Genomic DNA, 22,078 nt, shown 5'->3' with positions numbered 1-22,078 from the left:
GTGGGTCCGTCTTGGAGCCGGCTGGCATTGGCTCCATTGGACACAGGGGAAGCTTCTGGCAACTTCTCGCAGAAGCCACCCCTATAGTCCCCCTGCAACCAAAACCTTGCCATGCAAACCCCATTGCATGTGTTATGACCAAGAAATTTTACTCTTTCTTAGTAAGCTGTGGCACTTTGACAGTGGCAGTGATGCTGAATGACCATTGATAATTCTGTAAAAAGTAGAATTCAATGTTAAGTCTTCAGACTTCTCAACTTCTAAGTCCACATCTGTCTGTGAGGTTATTCTAGTGTTGCATATTCACTTGATTGCACAAGGTCCTGACAGCTCTTAATTGGCTTGAGGGTCAAATACTTCATTTTTGGTTTCTGACTTGTCTTTTGTGAAAGATCAGTCAGAATTATAGCAATGTGTTGTAAGCTTTTTTAACAGATAGGTAGGAATTCAAAACCAAGTCATGTTGCATTTTTGTTGATTCATTCTTTCCAGGCCAGTTGATTTGGGGTTTTTGAAAGATTTTCAAATGGCCACTGAAGTCTGGCTTGGTATTTTAATTAATAACTTGGGAGAAAGCTAGATGCTTTTTACAGTAGGTATCCTCTATTGGTGTCACAGTTGGTAGATACTGCAGAAGAACCTGCCGGGAGACTTTGCATAAATTCAGAACTCATTAACATCACAGGGAATTACCCGCAGTTGGTTGCAATGGTGATAACGTTTTCATGCTGATAGACAGAGAGCCATGAGGCATGGTTGAGGCAGGCCTATTAAATACTGCTCCAGGGTTGACCTTCTGAAGCGTGTTAGACCCTTGCTGAGACTTCATTCCCTTGATATTGCAAACTTGTTCTTTTGGTTTAGCAGGGCTGAATAACTTGCTCTGAAGCTGTACTTCAGGCTGTGATCTTAATTGATAAACATGACCAATTCCTTAATTTTTCAAGGTTGAAGTCGGTCCATCCTTTTTATTATGCAAAGATAGAAGTGCTCTCCCTTGGTCATTGCTAGGGCATGGGACTTAATTCTGTTGATTGTCAATGATGATAAAAAAACCTTCAGCTTAACTGGTAAACAATACCAAATTTAACAGGGATCACTTCCAAATAAGTATTTTGGTAATTGCAGTAGTCCTCATTCTGCCTTTTCTTTTGGAATAACCTCCACGATGTGTCTAAATAGTAGTTTTTAGATGGACATATGCTTCCTCTTCAAAGACAGGGCTGCTTCCTGGCAGGTTGTAATGCTATACATCTTGTACTGCAGTGAATAGTGAATGCCTTTATGGATCTGTCACTACCACCAGAATCCTCTGAAACTTCAAAATAGTGCTACGCATGTGGAAATACCATCCTTTACTCAGTCTGCTGATAGCAGTGTCAACTGCCATTTTGTATTGCTGGGTCACATTTTTCAAAAGCTAGCTATTGTTTTCCCCTGAATTTCCAGGTAAGTTCTGCTGTATTTGTCAGCATGACCTTTGGTTAATACCTCACATGCCTGCCCACAGCCAAAGCCTATTGTAAGTAAGCAAGCACTGTCTGAACTTGAGTTTTACTCTGGATCAACTGGTGCAAACAGTGCTTGGGTGTATATAGCACACTAAACTGGAGCTACTTGGTTAGTTTTCAGTAGGTCCTGCAACTATGTGCTCCAGCCAAGTCCTCTGTACACTTGTTACTATTTGGAAGAGGGTATTGTGCTGTGGTTGCTTAGAGTGCTGGTGGGGTGTACAGTCCCCCTCACAGGGCAAGAGGCACCTAACAGATATGGCTAAGATGGGGTAAAAATTATTTATGGTTAGGATTCAGATTAACCCTCTCCTAAATGTTGTCAACAGTTCAAGTTAGAGGCATCTTAAAGGCTAGAGTGACCAGATGGACGTCTTGCAGAAATATTTTTTAGAAACTGGAAACATAAAATTTTAAAAGAGGAATTGTTGCTGTACTGGTTTATTTGGTGGTTCTGTCTGAATTTCTGTTTCTACCTGCTAGTATTTACAGGTGTCTTGGTAATACCTTTACAGTAGGATGGAGAAAGGGCTAATAAACCCCTGGGTTTTATTAAAAATTCTTTTACTGCTTGCTGAAGTGTAGTAAGTGATTCTGTAAATCTGGCCTTCTTTCAATTTGGCAGAGCACCTGGAAAACTACCAACCATGTCCAGTGAATGTTTTAGCCTAATTAATATTTCCTGACTTCGGTTGCTGCTCCAAAGCTCACCTGGACACCAAGAAAGAGCAAAACCTTTATTTAGGGCAGAGAGGTGTGCTGAGCAATGAGTATACATCAAAAAGCTCTAAATTGAAGGTAAAGGTGTGGAAGGGTTGATCCCTGAGATCTCAGCACCAATGATGGGGGCAGAGAGAATAACATCTTAAGGAGTCTTAGGAAGCTGTTACCCCATGGTATGCCTCCAGGTCAGTGGATGTCTTGGCATTGCTCTACTCTGTTGAAGGTGTTGGGCTGTTTTCAGACCTGGCTGAAATGCAGCATAGTCTTCAACTGAACAAATAGAGCCTGAGTGTCCTCTAGTACATAGAAGATCTGTATCAGTCTCCTTATAGGCCAAACCAAAACCCCAAATCATTTGAAAGGGCTACATGCTTGAGGACATGATACCTCTCAGTCAGCAGGTGGGAAGCGTTTTACTTGTTACTGAGTTTGGTCTCTGTTCTGTTTTGCATCAGTAAGTCGTGCTCTGTGAAGAGCTTAAAAAATTGAGTAACAGGTGAGACCATCAGGGTGACTGATGCCGCAGGGACAGAACTGCTGTTAGTAATCTCTCTTAAAACCCCAAAGGAGGACCCTACAAACCTACAAGTGGCAGATTTTTTGAGGGTCATAAGTAGGATGATATGAGGACAGTGACACTGGGGCAGGGGAATGCTCCAGGTGAAGGTGAGGAATTGAAAGAAGGTGTAAGGGGAGACTGGGTTGGAAGGAGGATGTGGGTACAGTCCTCCTGGAAGACCACTGCAGCAGTAAGTCATGAGTATAGTACAAGGCAAGGCAGAGGGCTTAACATGTTTGAATCTGTAATATGCCAAGTACAAGTGTCACACAAGTCCTAAGTCCTGTTTTCAGACTTCAAAAAGAAGTGTTAAAAAATGATGCACCATGAGTGATGTGCTGATGCACATTTTCCTTTAGGACCACACTAGTGGAAATAAATCAAATACTCCAGCTGTCATTTCAGCCATACTTTCTTAAAGGAGCAAATTAGTATCACCATGAGTAGTTACCTTCAGTAATGGCAATTTAAACACTTTTTGAAAATGGACAAGCTTGTAGCTTTGAGATCTGAGTGAGGATTGATGGTTAAATGTAACAACTCTTTATATCACCTTCTTTTACTGAAATGGAGCAAAGGAAACGGTAGCTTAGGTCTGTTCTCTAGGACCTCTGTAGAAAAGATCGGTCAAAATCATATTTTATTTTGAAATTGAGTGCTGCGGCTCTTATCAGATTGCTAGGATAGTGTAAATGGTGCTGTGCAATTAAAATTAATCTGTATCAATATTAGTCTTATTGTCTTTCCTTGTCATAGTTCTAGCTTCAGAGATAATTGCATGTCATTAAAAGGCAGAGTCTGTATGTAAGTAAAACATGGTACAGTTGGATGCTGGAAACTGCAACACATCCAAGAGCTCTAATCAAATTTGGTGAAGTCTATGGGAAAGTTACTGTGCATACGTATGCAAGGTAACATACTGTGCCAGGCTCTTGGATATGTGCCATTGCAGGGGACTTCCTACCAGCTCTACAGAGCTGTGTTTGTGAACTGTCAAGGCTAGTTTGCTCTGCTATTGCAACCCATGATTGTTGGTGCTTTCACCAACTGTTCTAGCCTTGATATCATTTTAGGTTACTCTGATGAACCCTTTTGCTTTTATAATTTTTTTTTCTAGAGGCTTCACCTCTGGTGTTGATACAATTCTATCACTAGTTATCATGATTTGCTGTTCAATGGACATTTTTCTTTCAACTTCTCTCTCTGGTTTCCTCCCCTCCTGCTCTGGGACTCAAATTGTTTCTCCTTTATTTCTTATTTCTCATTTACCTTTTGTTTTGCTCCAAACCCCAGTTGGTAGATTTATGGGATGAGCAACATCTTTCCTTGAAATCTGCATGATTACCAAATTGGTATGAAGGAATGATTAAGCTTCTTACAGCTGCCAGTGGAGAGAAAATTAATCTTACATGTAGCTTTGGGTTGTTGAAGACCAGTAACTGCTGGTAAGAAGGACGTGATTAGTGTGATTAGTTCTACTTGAGATGCTGAGCATCACTCCAGTTTCCTCTCAGTCGTAGCTACTAGGTGCTTGCTTTGGCACTGCAACAAACTTTTATCAGCTACTAGATGTTTCCCTTCCAGCAGTAACTGTTGTGGGTGAAATATTAGCACTATATGTGTCAATGCAAGTATCTAAAAGAAATCATAGAATCATTTAGGTTGGAAAAGACCTCTTAAGATCATGAAGTCCAACTGTAAACCTAACACTGCCAAGTCGACCACTAAACCATGTCCCTAAGCACCACATCTACCCATCTTTGAAATACAGGGATGGGGACTCCACCACTTCCCTGGGCAGCCTGGTCCAATGCTTGACAACCCTTTCTGTGAAGAAAGTTTTCTCAACATCCAATCTAAACCTCCCCTGGAGCAACTTGAGGCCATTTTCCCTCATTCTATCGCCTGTTACTTGGCAGAAGAAAAAACTGTCAGGCAGTTGTAGAGAGCCATAAGATCTCCCCTCAGCCTCCTGTTCTCCAAGCTGAATGCTCCCCATTCCCCCAGCTGCTCCCCATCAGCCTTGGGTTCTAGACCCCTCACCAGCTTTGTTGCCCTTCTCTGGACACACTCCAGCCTCTCAATGTCCTCCTTGGAGGGAGGGGCCCAACACTGAACCCAGCATTTGAGGTGTGGCCTCACCAGTGCCCAGTACAGGGGCATGATCACTGCCCTGGTCAAGCTGACCACACTATTGCTGATACAAGCCAGGATGCCATTGGCCTTCTTGGCTACCTGGGCACACTGCTGGCTCATATTCAGCCAGCTGTCAACCAGTACCCCGAGGTCTTTTTCCACCAGGCAGCTTTCCAGCCACTCTTCCCCAAGTCTGTAGCGTTGCATGGGGTTGTTGTGACCTGAGTGCAGGACCCAGCACTAAGCCTTGTTGAACTTCACACAGTTGGCCTTGGCCCCATCGATCCAGCCTGTTCAGGTCCCTCTGTAGAGCCTTCCCACCCTCAACCAGATCAACAGTCCTGCCCAACTCGGTGTTGTTTATGAATGTACTGAGGGTGCACTTGATCCCCTTGTCCAGATTTTTGATAAAAATGTTGAACGGTGCTCGTCCCAGTATTGAGCCCTGGGGAACACCACTTGTGACCAGCTGCCAACTGGCCACAACTCTTTGGGCCTGGCCATCCAGCCAGTTTTTCATACAGTGAATAGTACGCCTGCCCAGGCCATGGGCAGCCAGTTTTTCCAGGAGAATGCTGTGGGGAACAATGTCAGAGGCTTTACTAAAGTCCCAGTGGACAACAACCACCTTCCCTCAGCCACTGAGCAGGTCACCCTGTCATGGAAGGAGATCAGGTTGGTCAAGCAGGACCTGCCTTTTATAAATCCATGCTGGCTGGGCCTCATGGCCTGAGATTGCTCTGATAAAATAGAAAGGGTTTCATAGTACATTAGCCAGCAGTAATACTGTGCACACTTTTCACTTTAGGGAAAACAAAGTTGTATAGTTACAGTGCAGTGGCCAGTCTTCAATAATGTCCTCAGCTTGCACCTGATGTGGCATTGCTGCATGCTTTTGTCACTTGTTCTATACCAAGATGTATGGTCATGCTCTTGGATGTTGTGGCCAGAGATGAGTTTGTGGCCATACATTCCAGGAAACATCACAGAACACTGACCAGCCCCTGTGTCATGCTGTGCCTTGCGCTGCATATTGTGTGCTAAAGCTTTTGAAACAAATCCAGGATGCTAGGTTAAAAGTTGCTGGTAAAGCATAGTGGGGGTTCTTTGTGGTCTCCAGAGGAGCTGTTCTTTGAAGTCCGGATCCCTTTCTCGTAGCTCGGGGAAGGGTTTCTACAGATTTAGCAATGTTTGTGGTGCTGGGTCAGGATTTTACTTGCTGGAACTCAGCCACAGGGTAGCCTTCACTGTGGTGAATGCCCCTTGAATGCAAAGGCCAGGTACTAGCAAAAAGAAAAGCCAGTGTTATTTAGAGTGCTTTCTTACAAAGCTTTTCCTCAGCTTTTATAGAATGCACCGATAGCTTAATGTGACACATCCTATTTTTAATCCAGACAGCTCCCTTCTGGATACCTAATGTCATCGAGAAAATGGGCAAGAGAAAGAGCAGCTTTCAGGGCTTGATATGTAGATTGGAGAAATTAAGCTGCATTACCAGGTCCAGCGAACAGGAATATGGACTGTCTCATGGTGGCTTTGTTTCAGGCTTGCCATCTGGCTAATTATCCAGTGGATGGGGGGAGACATATGTGGTGGTTCCTTTGCTAGCTGCAGGCCTCTGACAAGTTTGGGTAAGCTGTAGTACTTCAGGGCTTGCAAGGTAAAGCCTTCCTGTAAACTGTTGTCTTGCTGTTTTGGCACAGCAGGTACATACTCAGCTCTACAAAGAAATCTATAGATTGTGGGCCACTCTAAATGCACATGAATAGGGTGTAGGCAGTGTGTGTCTGATCTGCGGCCACCAGCTAAAACTATCATACCTGCTCATGTCATCTACTCTAACCACTGTGCCTCCATTGCTGTTTGCAGCTGGCAAATTGTTCCCCCCAATCTGGCCTTGCCCTGAGGAAAGGTTCTGCCCTGGTTAAGGTAAAAATTGCACCAAGCACCATGCACTGTGCTCTACTGAAGAGAGGAGTTTTAAAAACAAAGCAAAATCTCTCTTCTCTCCTCCGGATTGTTTGAATCTATCCTATCTGTGAACTTGTCTCTACTAAAGAACTATTGAAAAAGGGGCAAACCTGGACAGCTGGTGGTGGAGGGGTTTAGTTCTGTCCCAAAATGTGCAGAAGGTGGGTAAGAGTCACAGAAACATTCTCATGAGCGAAAATCAGTAAAATTTTCTGGTCAGTGGAAGAGACTTTTTGTCCAAACTTCCAGGAAAGAGGCTTATGGTCAACTTTGGGTGTTGTGCCCCATTATTGTGAAAACTTGTTGACATGTTGGAAAAGCCCTACTGTAGCCCTCCTTGGCACGCTGGGCTTCTGTGGGCCCTTTTGTTTCTCAAAAGAGCTATAGGTAAGAAACTAGGTAGTGACTTCTGCTTTCCAGAGGAAGAGGTGGCAGACAGTAGAAACCTCAAATTTAAAATCTTTTCTCTAGAATAAATGGTTGTTCTTTGTAAGGTTTAAATTTTTTATATGCAGTGTTGATTAAGAACATGACAATTTTGTGGTGCTGTACCACTGTATCTGTAAGTATTCTCATAAATAATCAGGTCTGGTTGTTAGAAAAATAGCTTTTGAACCAGATAGTTGTGCTTAAATGTCATCTCTGTGTCAAGGCAAAACCTCTGATTGGATGTGCACTCGGTTAATATTGATTAAAATTGCAGTCTCAGTAAGTAGAGTCTGGCGATAGTGCCCTTGTGTTGCTATAGGCAACCAGAATGTTGTAAGCTTACTGAATATTAGATTTATGTTTAATGTTTCCATGGTCTTTGTGGTAGAAACAAGGTTTCTTTCCATCGATGAAGAGAACTCTGACAACCCTGTGAGTAGACAGAAGCAACACTAACAAGATCAGGGGTTTAGATGTCAGTTCTCAATTGATTATTTTTAAAATGTTTTTTCACTGTGGAACAGGTTTTCTGTAGGTTGATGGTCAGGAGCAAACTCTTTGGAACCATGCAATGCTCACCCTGCATATTTAGGGTTAAAAAATGAATTTTGTGTTTACACTTCAGCAATGCCTCCCTGTGGAGGTACTGGCCACCTTCCTAAGAAACCGACAAGGCATGTGAGGGTGAAACAAGACTAAATGAATTGTCTGTTCACATCAAATTTCCTTTGGAGCTCAGCAGTTCATGGCTGATGATCTACAGATGATCTCTAATATGATCTTGCAGCATTGATTTTTTTTTTGTGGTTTTTTTTTTCCTTCCTTTATACCCTCTGGTTGTTCTCCCTGAAGTCAGCAGCTATCATAAGCTAGAAACATCCTTTTGTGATGAGTGTAACATCCGCATCCCGTGTTCTCTCCAAATAACCATCACTCCTCTTTTTCCTACAGACAGGATGTTACAAGCTGGCTTAATACAGGACCTACAATTCTGGAATGGTTTCACTTTATATAGACAAGAAGTATATGAATCTGTCTTTACCAGAAATAAAAAGTATTTCTGTAACAATTTTTGTCTTTATAACTTAATGTTATTTGGCTGTATCTTTCAGCTAACTGACCTGGGATTTAACTATCTCTTTCATTATGAACTATATATCATTTTCGTCTAATGGATTTCTTAAATCTATTTCATAGAAAGAACCTCCTGCCCAGTATGGGATAGGATATTATTACATAGGCAGTCCTTGGCTTCACGGTGATGATGGCTGTTAAAATGACAAGGGAAAATGAATGGATATGCGGTACTGTTCTCATTTCCAGGAACATCTGAGGATGCATCTGTGCTGTAACCACATCAACAACTCCAGCATAGTATAGAGATGCCTGAATTAATGTTAAACTAAGTGTCTCTCTCCAGGCATCCCAGCATGGAACCTAGCAGGACTGCAAGGTCTATCCCAAAAGGCAGGTGATGTAGCCTTCGGTGAGCTTTGTGCTTTTCTGATGAAAATATACCTCAGATAACTTGTTTAAAGCTAAGTGGAGTTGTCTTCCAGCTGCACTGCAGTAACTTGGATAAATAGTGAGTCCCTCAGAGCACTGAATTTTTCTTAGCTGCATAGAAGAGATTTGCCTCAAAGCTACGCAAGAGTGTGTGCCAGTCATGCAGAGGTTGTATTGCCTCTTGGTTACATGTCTTCACTTACTAACATATTCAAGCTGCTTCCAGTGAGGTTACTTGTGGGGAGAGAGTCTGGAGGGATATTTTTTGATGTTCACTTATTTGACTTCAGTTTTATGGGTCCTAAAGGATGTGTTTTGTAGGTAACTCTGCAGGGTGGTAGCGTGGAAAGCTGGGCACAAGTGTCTTTGCTTAAAAAATAGGGAAGAAAATTTGATTTCTCTTAACAGTCACTTGCTGAACTAAGCTGTAATTAAATGTCCAAGCAACATCTAAGCACTACAGAATATTGCATGTCTTTCCAATTTCTGCAAGGCAGTGATTACTGGGGGCAATTTCTAGAGCTTTTGCAGAGTAACAGGGGATTGCCAGCAGTGCTGCCACGTTCCCTCCTAAAAAAACTGTCTGGAAGGTTATTTGGGAGGAGGATTTTTTTGTATGCTGTGGCTGTTGGAAAAGTGTTTCAGAACAGGGCAGGCTGTGTGGATTGAACTCTGGTATCTGTTCTGTTCTTGCTTGAAAGAACTTGACTCAGTAAACCTTTTTCACGTAGTTTTAGTCATTTCTGTGGGTGCCTCGTATGCTGCCATGCTTTGGAGGCAACTGGAAGCAATGGAACTGCCCCTGTAAAGCCAGCAGATAAGAGCTTTAAATTACCTGTGTGCCTTGGCTGTGGTTATAAAATAAGTGAATGAATGGGTGGGCAGAGACTTATGTGAAGATTCCTCCAGATGCTTTTGGAGGGCTATTTTCAAAGGAGCAACTACACATGACTTTTTTTTCTGATAAGTGTTTCTTTCAGGATAGTTGCATCAAATACAGTAAATGTGTGAGCTAAAATAGGAACTTCTGCTAGACCATTGCAGGCTCAGTGTGTCATGTGGAGAAAAAAAAAATTATGTAAAAAGTTGGCACCGACTGATTGTAGTACTGATGTGCCTTGGTTCTGGCTTTGGGGCTACTTGCCCCTGAGAGACACAACCCTGCATGGCAGCTCGAAGAGCTGGATGTGCCATGTTATTTCTTGGCCAAACTGTAAGGCGCTCAGCTCCATGATGCAGCCCTTTTATTCACAAACATCTATACAATCGTGCTCAGCAGAGAGTTGAGGCTTTCCAGCACAGGGAGTTACTTTGGTTGAGACTTTTTCTTGATTAAGATGTCAGTATTTTGCATGACACAGTTCTGCAAATCAGCTAGTTTGCTTTCAAAGGTATCACTAAACATGCCTTTCTTCAGCAGTCTTCCTTGCTGCCAGCCCTCCTGCTGTTGTCCCCCCACATTACTGCAGATTGCTGTGGGGTCAGATCCTACTTTAAATACAGGGGCATAGCCAAGTGTGTTTGTGTACAACTCCAGGTTTCTGTCCTTGGTGTGAGAGCCACTGAGCTTTTGTGTGCACCTGCAAGAGCCTGTAGATGAAGCAGCTAAGGAAAGATGGCTTGCAGTTTCCCAGCGGAGGTTTGTAAGGGTTTTTTTGTGTGACAAGGTATAGCTGTGGGCAAGGGGTTGACAGCAGGCACTAGCACACAGGTTATGGGACCACCCAGGAGACGTGACGCAGGCTGTCGCGTTTATGACAAGTTGTAGCAGAGCAGAGGAAAAGGGCCTCTGGAGAACTTCAAAGCAACAACCCATCCATCAGCCCCACACACAGAAGAGGGAGCCACAGGCTTGTTGAGTGTTGAGTGGGATGGGATTTCTGCCACGAAAGCAGCAATTAAGCTGTAATTAGGCAGCAATAGGGATGATGAAGAAATACCAGAGGCCAGTAACCTCTAACAAGGCTTCTGATGGGAAGGTACAGCCCTTGAAAGTCAAATCTTTTCCAAGGTCAGAATTTCTGAAACCTTGGTAGACACAAACCTGCATCCAAAAGCTGGTGGGATGGAGGGAGCTTTTCCAAGGAATATTAAATAACACTTTGGTATATGGATTGGGAATGCACTTGTAGCTGTGGCTGATGACTGCAGTGGTCATCTCAGCACCAGCCTCTTTTTTTTAACAGCATAAATTTACCTCCCTTTTCAGAATTTACAGGGGGAGACACCTAGGTCTTCTGCTAGACCATTCTTATTTTCCTGCCCCCATAAAGTGGGTTGCAGAGCCAAGGCCAGCCCCTTCACAGTACAGGTACAGCAATCAATATGTCAGAGACTAAAAACAATTGCAGCATAAAAAATACCTTTCAGTTTGAGTAACATCCGGCTTTTTTGGCCACCTTATTTTAAATGGCACTTTGACAAGAATTTCTCAATACGTTCATGGGGAGATAAATCACTCAGTTAATCACTTAAAGCATTAATTACTCTGGTTTTGGGATACCTGTTTTTTGCAGTGTACTTCTCCATACCTCACCAGCTGAACAGAATTCAAGAGGTTGTTTTTCCTACAAATACTCGAGGCTGCACACTGTTCTTATCACTTCTGTGAATAAGCAGTACTGCTTTCTGCTACTGGTAGAGAGCAGCGTCTGGTTAGGTGTATATTCATGTCCTGTATTGATGTGAACAAGATGAATTTCTGCACCTTGGAGACAAATAGGAAGGCTTTAGAGATGTCTGGTTAATTGTCAGTCTGTTTTCTGATCGTCTTCAACTTTCCTTCTTTCAAGCAACTACTTATAGAAAGAGACAGTTAAGCAGAGAAACACTTTTATCTGCAAGTTTAAAGAATGTTTCTGGGAATATTACTGCAAAAGTATGGAATGTAGTGGTTACTACATGCACTTTTTAAGAAGAAAGAGAGGGAGGTGCTTGGGGGTGTAGTGGAAGGGAAGTTGCGAAGAGACGTGCAGAAACAGTGCTTTACTGGAGAAATTTGGATTATGGTATTAATTGCTCATTGTTGCAGTCTCAACCCAATAATGTCTGTCAGGTTGTAACAGGTAATCATCTGGAACTTGACAGGCATTTCACTGGCTAACGTAATTGAATTTGATTTTAAATAAGTAATCAGATATTTTAAAGATTCAAGACATACTCAGAATCAACCTGTGTGAAACAAACTTGCTACTATAAAAATAAAACATTCAGAAGAACACACGATATCAACACTTAATGGCCAGACTAGCAAACTGGAAAAGCCACTATCTGAACACTCAGTGCCTATGTTTGATGTGCAAAGCTTCTTCGGTAATTGTCTCTTCAGGGGCACGAGAAAGATCTTCAGGTTATTAAGCTGAACTAGTTGAATAATAATTTCACAGTTGAGAAATCAATTTGGTGTTGGAAAGAAGAAAGCTTGCTTTTCCTTAAGCTGTAAAAAAGGTTTGAGGTAGATACCTGTTTGTTCTGAAATCTTGTTGGACCTGTGGTCAGAAATTTGATGAGCTTTGCAACACATCGCTTCAAAATGTGCATTTGTAATCTTAGATGTCCAGTGATTTTAAAGGCTTTGCATTCCTTTTTAAAAGTTGGGTTTATGAACTTGGCTTCCAATTTCTATTCAAATGTAGTTTCAGGAGAAGAGTAGGAATGTGGGGGGAGGGAAATCAGATTAATTTATCATGACACCAGAGACTGGATAAACGTAATGATGGGTGATTACTTTTGTATGCATACTGTTACCAGTAGCAAAAATAGTAACTATGATGTAAGACTAGATTTAGTGGCAAATTTAAAGTTAACCTTGTCTGAAAAATGAAGAGAGACCAGTCATCAGAGTTAAAACTAATCCATAAATGGAAAGTTAATCAATTACTTAAATTTATGTTCCATGCTTGCTGATTTTATTTTTAAGTCACTGATGTTGATAAGGGTATAAATCACATAAATCCATTCTGCTATCTTTACCTTGCAATTCAAGACAATGAAAACAGCCAGTGCTGCAAAGGATATACTGGCAGGAGTAAAGATGTGTTTCCCTTGCCAGTTCTACATCCCAGGTCATTCTAGCCTGGTGAAGTCCTGTGCCTTCATGCTTTTCTGATCAGTACAGCACAGCTGGGTCTTCACTCTGATGTTCTGTAAAACTTTACGGAAACTTGTTTCAACATGTTCTGTTGGTTGAATTTCTGTTGTTCTCATTAATAAATGTTTATTTGCACTACTTGCTGTTTTGTAAACCTTATTGCTAAGGACTCCACTGTACTAATACAGTTGCGTCTTCTGCTGTAGAACAATGTCTGCACATGGAATCACTGCAAAGAAAATAAACTTTCCTCCTAGAAAGAGCTGCCCATGGACTAACGATTGTTGTATTATACAGTGTCGTCATTGAATAGCTTTGGTCCTAATCTTGAGGCACAAAGTTCGTCAGTCCTGATTTACTGCCATGGTGGGAGGAGAGGCTGGGTTTTCTGGGGAGTCTGAGGCCTGAAAATCCTTCCATTAGCATCACCATAGACACAATACAGTGTGCTATGTGAAACTGGGGGGAAGGGGCCACAGTTCTGCATACAGCAGGCACATTCTTCCAAGAAGCCTTCCACCTCTCTCTGGAGCTTAGTGAGTCAACAAATTTTTACCACTAATACTTCATGATTCAAAGGCTGGTTTGCTTTAGGAGGTGAGGCCTTGCTGGGTTTTGTTCTGTCAGATTGAAAAACTTCGATGAAGTAGGTAGGGTACAGAGCAAATAAAGGAAAAAAAAAATGGGCATAAAGAGCTGGAACTCAGAACTAGAAAGGATGACTCTGGCATCCCAAAGCTTCAACCAAAGAGTAGTCCTGACTTGTGGTGGTGTTACTCTTCCGTGTTTGCTGACTGGGTTAGCTCTCACCTGCCCTGGTAGGAAGATGCTCTTTTTATAAGAGCAGATGTACAGAACTGGGTGGTCGCATAAGATCATCATGCTGCTTCATGCAGTGTCACTTGTGATGGAAGTGGTGCAGGCTCAATCATGCAGTCTCTGACGTTACCAGTTTTCTGTTTGGCAGAATATGGTTGTGAGCCCTTAAAAGCTTTCAACACTTCAATTCTAGGTGAGGGAGAGGATCCTGCCACAGGGTTACATTGCACACTGCTCACCAGGAAAATGCTCCTAGAGAATTTGAGTATGTTTGATCTGGGCCGTTGAGATTTGCTGACTTTGAATCCTGCAATGGTATTTTTAGAATTGGTTTCCAAATGTGGAGCCATGCTTTAATTTCTATGCAGGACTGGAATGCCATGTCGGCTGACCCTTATAAATGCTTGAGTGGGTTTGGAAGAAGCACATCTGTGTCTAATGAGTCTAATTAGAAATTAAAAACTTAAAGTTTTATAGCTTTGGGTGAGTAGAAAAGGATTTTAATACAGAAGCTGTGTCTGTCTTGATGTATGCATGATGCGTGGGGAGAAGAAAGGTGACCCTGGGAAACTTTTCATGAACTTCTTCCAGTTCCTGAGGCATGTGCACAAAAGCCCACTGTGTTTCAGTCTTCAAATACTGCTCAAATCTCTAGAGGTAAATGCTTTATGCATTTCATCATCTTGGTTAAAATGCAGGTGAATGCCCAGAATGGCATTCATTTGCCCACTTCTTAGTTGTTGTAAGTGCTGATTTGGAGCACCTCTGTGTCACCCGGGAGAATGACAGCATATTTTCAGCAGCGCATGAAAACACGAAGGTGTGTTCTGAGAGAATTATTGAAGCGCAGAGCCCGACTGTCAAGTAGTTTGGTTGCAGAAGGACAGGAGGCTTATGCAACAGTGAGTCTGTCCATTTTCCCCTGACATATGTTTTTTGTTGGCTGATACAAGCCAATTTTAAAGTTCTTTTCCAAAGATAATTAGGATGCCATATTTCAGGTTCTTCACTGAAAAACAGGAGTAGGGTAGAAGAGACGCAAACAAGTGGCCCACTGTGGGAAGGACAGACAGAATTCAGGCAGGCTGGGGTCTGCATGGCAGCTGCCTGTAACCTGGGCCACGTGCTCCTGGCTCTCGTCTGGTTCAAGTGATGCTTTCTGCTTCCCGACAGTGGTGATCTAGGGAGGGATATTGCAGCAAGCTGGGGAGAAGATGGTTAAAGGGCAAAATAAATTTTTGTGTAACCAAGATTCATTAGTTTTCCTGGTTGTTACTTTTTAGAAGGAAATCAGAAGGGTTGATTTTTAGAGAAAAAGAACTGGCTGTGGATCAGTGTAATCTAACAGCCAGCAGAGTAACAACTTGTAAGGTACAAAGCATGTTAACGAAGGGTGAACTTTGACCACATGGTAGCACAGCACTTGGTGTCAGGACCATATGAGATGGTTCAGAAAGGCCTCTCTGAGCATCATGTTTGTTAACTTTCATCTTGTTTTTGAGGCTGTAAGCTTATTTCTTCCACCCTGTGCTTCAGTTTCTTTGTTCCTGGTTCTCTGAACCGTCTCCTATTGTCCCCAGTAGCCCAATGTTCCTCTGTATATTGGTTGTTGGGTTGGGGTTTTTTTTCTGTTTAAATGATAGATTGTGATTTCCTTCAGGCAGAAGATGAAAAAAAAAATCTAAGCAACAGGTTAAATTGTTCTGTGAAAGCCTCAGTTACAATAATGCTGGCTTTTCCCTCTCCCACACAGACTTAGACTGAATGGAAAATGTGTTTGAGAGAAGAACTGTATTGGAGAAACCTGCACTAGTGTTTCAGATCCTTTAAGTGGATTAGCTGTCCATCACATCATAACAGAGTATGGCCACTCAGGTCCTGCTGTGCTCCATTTTCATTAGCACAGTTCCTTCTTTTGCTTGTATGAATTCATTTCAAAATCTAAGTCAAAATAAAAATTTATTCCTCTCTGCAGCTCTGGTATTCTGGGGCAAAGTGCAATGACTGTGCCCTTGCACAAAGTCATCTGTCGCCTGACTTGGCTTAGCATGTCCCATGGGAGAGCAGTGCCTTGGCAGCCTGGCTTTGAGAGCAGTCCCTCCTCAGGCCCGTCACCTGGCATGGGCAGGGGCGGGTGCAACTAGCAGCCTACCAGCCGGATTCAGTGCAAACCATCTGCTTCTCACAGCAGTGCTGGGTAAGTATCTCAGCGTGTTTCACGCCCTGGAAACTTTGTGCAAACATGTTCTTGTATGGTGGATAATGAGGAAGTCCTGAACGTTTCCAGCCTGCAGAGAGGCTGTAAAAGCAGTAGCCGAATCAGGGGTGGGTCAGATGCCAGCAGTCAGCAGAGATGATGATGCTGTGGACTAAAAAGAGTCACTCCACTACACACAGCGCTGATAGATTGAGCCCTGGCACACTGAGCTTCGCTTGCTCAGCCACTTCTTGCAGGGAAAGCAGTTCACCACGCTGTGGAGACAAGCTGTTCTCTCTGGACAGCCCAGGGCATTCCTCCCAGCCCTCTCCTGTTTCTGCCACCAGCCTGCAGCTCTAGGGGTGGTTTTGCTAAGCACTAACTGCCTGTTTCATTCAAACAGGGAAGGAAGGGTCTTGGTGGATGTGCCTTTTCTCCCATTACCTTAGACTTCAGAGCTGCTCTCTGTAATGCTGCAGTGCAGGTGAGGCTCATGATGTCCTGTTCAGCTGGAGCTATGAAATGTAAGTCATTGTGATCTGTGAACCGTCATCCTCCTGGGGTCCTTCTGGCTGGCTGTGCATAGCCAGGGTGGGGCAGCGTCCTCTCAGCTGGCTCAGGATGGTGGGAAGGGGAGAGGAGAGGGGATGCAGTATCCTCAAGGACAAGAGAGCTAGTTCATTTTCCCAGAAACCTATTTCCCCCTTCTCCAAGACTGCACACCTGTCTGACCTTGAAAAAAGGGCACAAGCTTCAGGAGACTTGGACACAGGTTTTCCATGAGGCAGAGTGCTGTGTAGGCGGCATAGCACAGCAGCTTTGGAGCTCCTGTAGGGCTCAAGAAACATAATTATACATCTGGTATCTCAAAGCTGGGACAAAATACTGGGGCAGACATTGCATTGTCCACCACAGCTGCTCCGGGAATTAAAAGATGTCAGACTCCTGCTAAAGTGGTCCTGCTCCTTAGTATGGTGGAGCCCCATTTAGTCAGTACCTGCAGAAAATAAAGTATCTGAATTGGATCTTCCAGTTGGTTTTGTTGCTGGAAAGGAGGAGTGTTGTATCACACAGAATCACACAGAATGGCAAGGGTTGGAAGGGACCTCTGGAGATCATCCAGTCCAACCCCCCTGCTAAAGCAGGGTCACCCAGAGCAGGTTGCACAGGACATCATCCAGGCGGGCTTTGAATATCTCCAGAGAAGGAGACTCCACAGCCCCCCTGGGCAGCCTGTTCCAGTGCTCCGTTACCCTCAGAGTAAAGAAGTTTTTCCTCATATTCAACTGAAACCTCTTATGTCCCAGTTTGTACCCATGAATCTTTGAAGCCGTGTTGTTTGGGTTGAGAACAGGAGAGATTTTTTCGCTGTCTTTTCCCCCACCCTGTTTTTCATCCATCTTTTCAATAACTGATAGCTGCTAATCAGGCTGTTCCAAAATCAGCACAGTAAAACAGAGCTAGTTTTATAAAGTTCTGCTGCTCACAGTCCTTTTCTCCATCCTAACAGAAGTACCCAGAATGCCTGTTCTTGCTGTGGTGCTGGTGAGCAGAGCACAAGCAGCCACAGAAGTCCTGTCTGCCTGCAGATGGAGGACAGCATTGTGTTGCCTCATGTGTGGAAGCAGAGGGGTCAGGGCTTTACTGCTTTCACATGGAAAGTTTGCTTTTCCGGCAGGTGTGGTCATCAGCCTGTTAGGGACAGAGTCCTGCACTGCTGTTTCTTTTTTGGACTACAGAAGTGACTGCTAGTGAAGTCTACAGTTTAAACTAGGGCACTGAGGTGAAAACCTCTGTTGTCCTTCATCAGTGCCTTGCAACATTAAGGCACCAGGGTTAATCTTATGAAAGGAATTGGCAAATTGACAAGGCATTTTTTTTAATCTAATTGCCCTTGCATTTTGATGACCAGTTGCGGCCACTGACCCTTAAATGAGTCAAAACCTTCAAATCATAGGCTTGGACAGTACACACCTTGACATAGTTTCCAAAACCAATGATAAACTACAGTTTTAACAGCTCTTTTAAATATTAAAAAAAACCCTGAGATAAATACACCTTCAGCAGGTTAGATGCTTTCTTCTGAAACTTGCTATACATGAGCCGAGATGAATAAAAAAGGAAAGAGTCAAAGGTAAAAGAGGTAAATCTGCTGGTCGCCTTCTAATCTGGTGATTCCTGTGCAGTGTTGCAGGCTACTTTCTGATTTGCAGTCTGAGTATGCTGGTCCTAAAAATGTTAATAAGCCTTTTGTAAATGAGTTTTAACTTGTTAATTAAGAATTTCTAGCTATGGTTGTGACCTGCAGGGAAATGTTTAATTGGCTGTTTTCCCTAGCTGGTTAAATGTCTTCTTACTATAAGAGAAGAGTGTATGCTTATGGGATTTGATTGCCTCAGATCTAGCGTAAGCCAGGGATTCCTGTGCTTAACACTGCTGCAGAAATTTTCATTAGTGACCTGCGCAGCGGAGCAGGCACTCGGTTGCTCTTCCCTTGGAAATGAATGCAAGTAGCAGGAGGCAACAGAAATGTACTCTTCCCTGATGGAGCATGGACACAGGTTTCCCACAGAGGTGGAGTCTCCATCCCTGGGGATATTCAAAAGCCATCATGTCATAGTCCTGGATATCTGGCTCTAGATGGCCTTGCTTGAGCAGAGAGGGGTTGGACCAGATGACTTCCAGAGGTCTCTGCAAACCTCAGCCAGCCTGTGATTCTTCTCAGCCAGCAAAAGAGGGAGGGAAAGGATGCACCCTCACGGTCGCAGTAAGGCATGCTGTGAGTCAGCAGCTAGGAGAGGTGCAACAGGCCAGAGAGGAGCAGGGGGGCATTTGCAGCCACCAGCCTGTGTTTGGAAGAGGGATGGCCAAGGCATGAAAGGTAATGCTTGACAATCCCAAATGAGATGAGGGTGACTAGAGATTGTGCGTGGAACCAAAACATAGGCCTGGGTCCGTTGTTGAATGGGAATGCCTACATGTAACCTGGACTGGCTGCCCAGCATCCAAACTATGATCACTGCTATCTGCTAGAATTACTGTATGCTGTGCTAAATTCCACTTACTTGTTTGTAGTTAAGTACCCATACAACTTTGGTTAGATAATCTGGAGAAACTGTAGAAACTCATTCAGTGCTATTTACAGTGACACCCGCTTTCCCTTCTGCAGAAATGCAGCCACTACTGAAGACAGCAGTACGCCTTGGGTGTGCGGGGAAGAGGCACTGCGTGGCCAGGATCATTGCCATCACTTTCAGTTAATTGGGACAGGGCTTTCCTACTCAAGTGAAGAACACTTCAGCACCTTGCACAGACATGCTTTATGCAGTACAAAAGACCAGAAGAATATTTCTATAAAAGTAATTTAGAACCTTTTTCCAATTACGTTTTACAGATAGTTATTCGTCACTGCGCTGCAGCTTCCTTTTAGTGCTTGGTTGTGGCTGAAAATAATCCAAAGCTTGAATTCATATTTCATCAGGTTGCAGCCAAAATCTGGAAATCTGGTCACGTCTATGTGCAGCCATTATTGCATTTAATGAGAACTGTATGTCTGCAACAAATGGCACCCCACTTATCTTCATCTAATCATCATGAAAACCCCCACTGCTAAAAAAATCTTAGAAAAATTGGGGTGAATCCCTGGTCAAAAGTAACTGCCTTGTAACAATGGCCATCCAGAAATACCTGTTGCAACATAGGTATGAAGAGTGAAGAAGCCCTCTTTCTCCATTCCTGTATAAAACTCTTTTGAGTGTTTCGTTTGAGAGAGCAGCCACATGGTGGTTACCACTGTTGCAAACCACTGCACTGATTCAGATGCATTGAGATGAGCGGACAGTGAGAAGAAGTGGGTAGAAAACGACTGAGGACTGTGTGTGCAAGAAAACCTTTAAAGCAAGTGCTGTTGGAAGAGTGAACAATATTCTGCTTATTAATGTAGATTGGAATTTCCTGCTACCTGAGAATAATGCAAAGGTCACTCACCAGCTGCAAGCAGACAGCGTGCGGTTGATTCTAAAATTAGTTAACCTCTAGCATTTCTATTTCTTACCTGCATTTCTTGCTCTCTACCTTAGGTCTGGGAATCCTATCAAAGATATCGCAGGCTTGAGAGAAAATTAATTCTTTCTTTTTTTCTTCTCTGTAAACTTCTGTAAACTGCTGTTGAGATAACTAGGTGTCTGTTGCCTATCATTATGGCCAGGGTATTATTATGGCCCTAAAACACTTCACATAGGCTCAGTCACATGATTTTAACTCTCAAATGGCTTACAGTTATCATTTCCTGCCCACCGGCTGGAGTCTGCTAGCACAACCATGTTTCAAATGGCTTACAGTTATCATTTCCTGCCCACCTGCTCCACCGGCTGGAGTCTGCTAGCACAACCATGTAATCTGCAACCATTTTATGCTGACTTTCTTAAAGTATTCTCTTTTATATCTTGGACTGAGAGACAAGCTCAGGGAGAACCTGAATAATGGCCTCAGAAAACCCTCAATTTCTTTTTGCTGATGAGCCGGGAAACACTGGTGTGGTAATGCAGCACCATGGCCAGTCTGGGGATGGAAAAATTTTTGGAGCCTTGGATGGAAAGGAGGACAGCAGCACTGCAGGCATAAACCTGCCCCTGTGTTAGCTGACATGCAATGCAATGCTAACTACTGAAGAAAATAGAGAGCTCCTACTCCTGCTTTAGGGGATCTTGCAGAAAGGTTTTAGCCTGACAGCTGTATAAAATAAATTACTTCAGAGCAGAGACACCTTTCTTGGGACATGTTGCTGATCCATTGCCTGCAGAGGTGATTTGTATGGCAGAGAGGTGGTGATCCTTAGAAGACCATGGCCAGCCAATACCACAGGAGGAACTTGTGACATTTGAGTGAGTTTAAGTACTGAGAGCCAATTGTGCTGTCTGGGTATAATAAACCAAATCCTTCCCTCTGCAGAATATTATTGGGGAGATGCCGGTTAGTCTGATACACATCACAGGTAATGAATGGATGGCCACTGACTTGCTGTTCTGCGTGTGAGTGTTGTGTATCTAAGCCTAAGGTGAGACCTAGGCGGCTCTGTTCTGTCAGTGGATATCACTGCTCTGCACATGCTACCGGTAGCTGCTGTGGGTAGAGCTGTGTTAAAGCAGGTATGGACACAGCAAGGCATATGGGACATCATTTAATCACACAGCTAGTCATATTATACCAAGAGAGTATTTAATAATAGATAAAAGTCTCATTTTTTTAAAGCCCTTGTAGTTGGGAGAATGTGCTCGGGAATGCCCTGCATCCAAGGAGCACTGCAGACATGGACACCACAGGAGGGAGAGATGACAACACCGCTCTGTGCAAAAGCCCTGGGCATCTTTGCTTTTTCTCTAGCCTCTCCATCCACTGCGGCATGTTTAGTGGGACAGGCTGTAATATGTTTGATAGCTTCTCTGATCCCCTTGTTTATGCTGAAACCTGTAAGAATTTGAAATTTAATCTCTTGTTAAACGTTTTGATGTTCTGCATATTTAAGTACATCACCGGGCTAGGCTGCCTAGTGGGGATTTAATACGAGAGAGATTAAATGCAAACATACCTTTCAAATGTTGCTAGACTTATAGAGACATTAGTGTTATTTTATACAGAAAAAGGAGAACTTCATCTTAGATGTTACATTCTCTCTCATAATTTTGTTTTGACAGTGATGAGAGTACTTAACAAGGCAGTGGGGGCTGCAGAAGCACGTTTTTACACTAATGTAAAAACCTCAAGCAATGCCATTAAAAGAAAAGTATTCTCTTCAGGTTTCCTTAGTGGACCACAAGCAGAGTGTGGTCTGCAATCTTGTGTTGTGTCTTAAGCATGGAAATCTCTGTAATGATAAAAGCTACCAAACAGAAAAACCAGCCATCAGCGATGCATCCATCTACACAGAACACCCAGAAAATAGCAGCAAAAGGGAAGGAAACCCCCCCACGCCATGGCCTTATGCTCACTGAACTTCTGTGTAGCCTGACGGGGGTGACCAGTGTACCGCTGGCATCTAGCGCTGCGCTCCCAGCACGGTCTGCGTGTGGCTGTCTGGTGGCCGCCTGTGCACAGGGTGGACAGGAGGACGTTGGTTGTTGGTAGGGCTTTTTTTGTGT

At 43.4% G+C, this 22,078-nt stretch overlaps 1 protein-coding gene across 1 annotated transcript in view; it reads left to right on the top strand.

The window, feature by feature from the left end:
- Positions 1 to 22,078, top strand: part of FAM219A (family with sequence similarity 219 member A) — a 101,978-nt gene that overhangs the window by 11,832 nt on the left and 68,068 nt on the right. Inside the window, exon 2 of the mRNA XM_035902719.1 lies at positions 15,720 to 16,465. The gene's annotated coding sequence lies outside the window, so the exon portion shown is untranslated. The remainder of the gene's footprint in view (positions 1 to 15,719; positions 16,466 to 22,078) is intronic.

This window comes from Egretta garzetta, unplaced genomic scaffold (assembly GCF_000687185.1).
Source record: "Egretta garzetta isolate BGI_Z169 unplaced genomic scaffold, ASM68718v1 scaffold59, whole genome shotgun sequence".
Taxonomy (NCBI): domain Eukaryota; kingdom Metazoa; phylum Chordata; class Aves; order Pelecaniformes; family Ardeidae; genus Egretta; species Egretta garzetta.
This window is presented reverse-complemented; position numbering and strand designations above follow the sequence as displayed.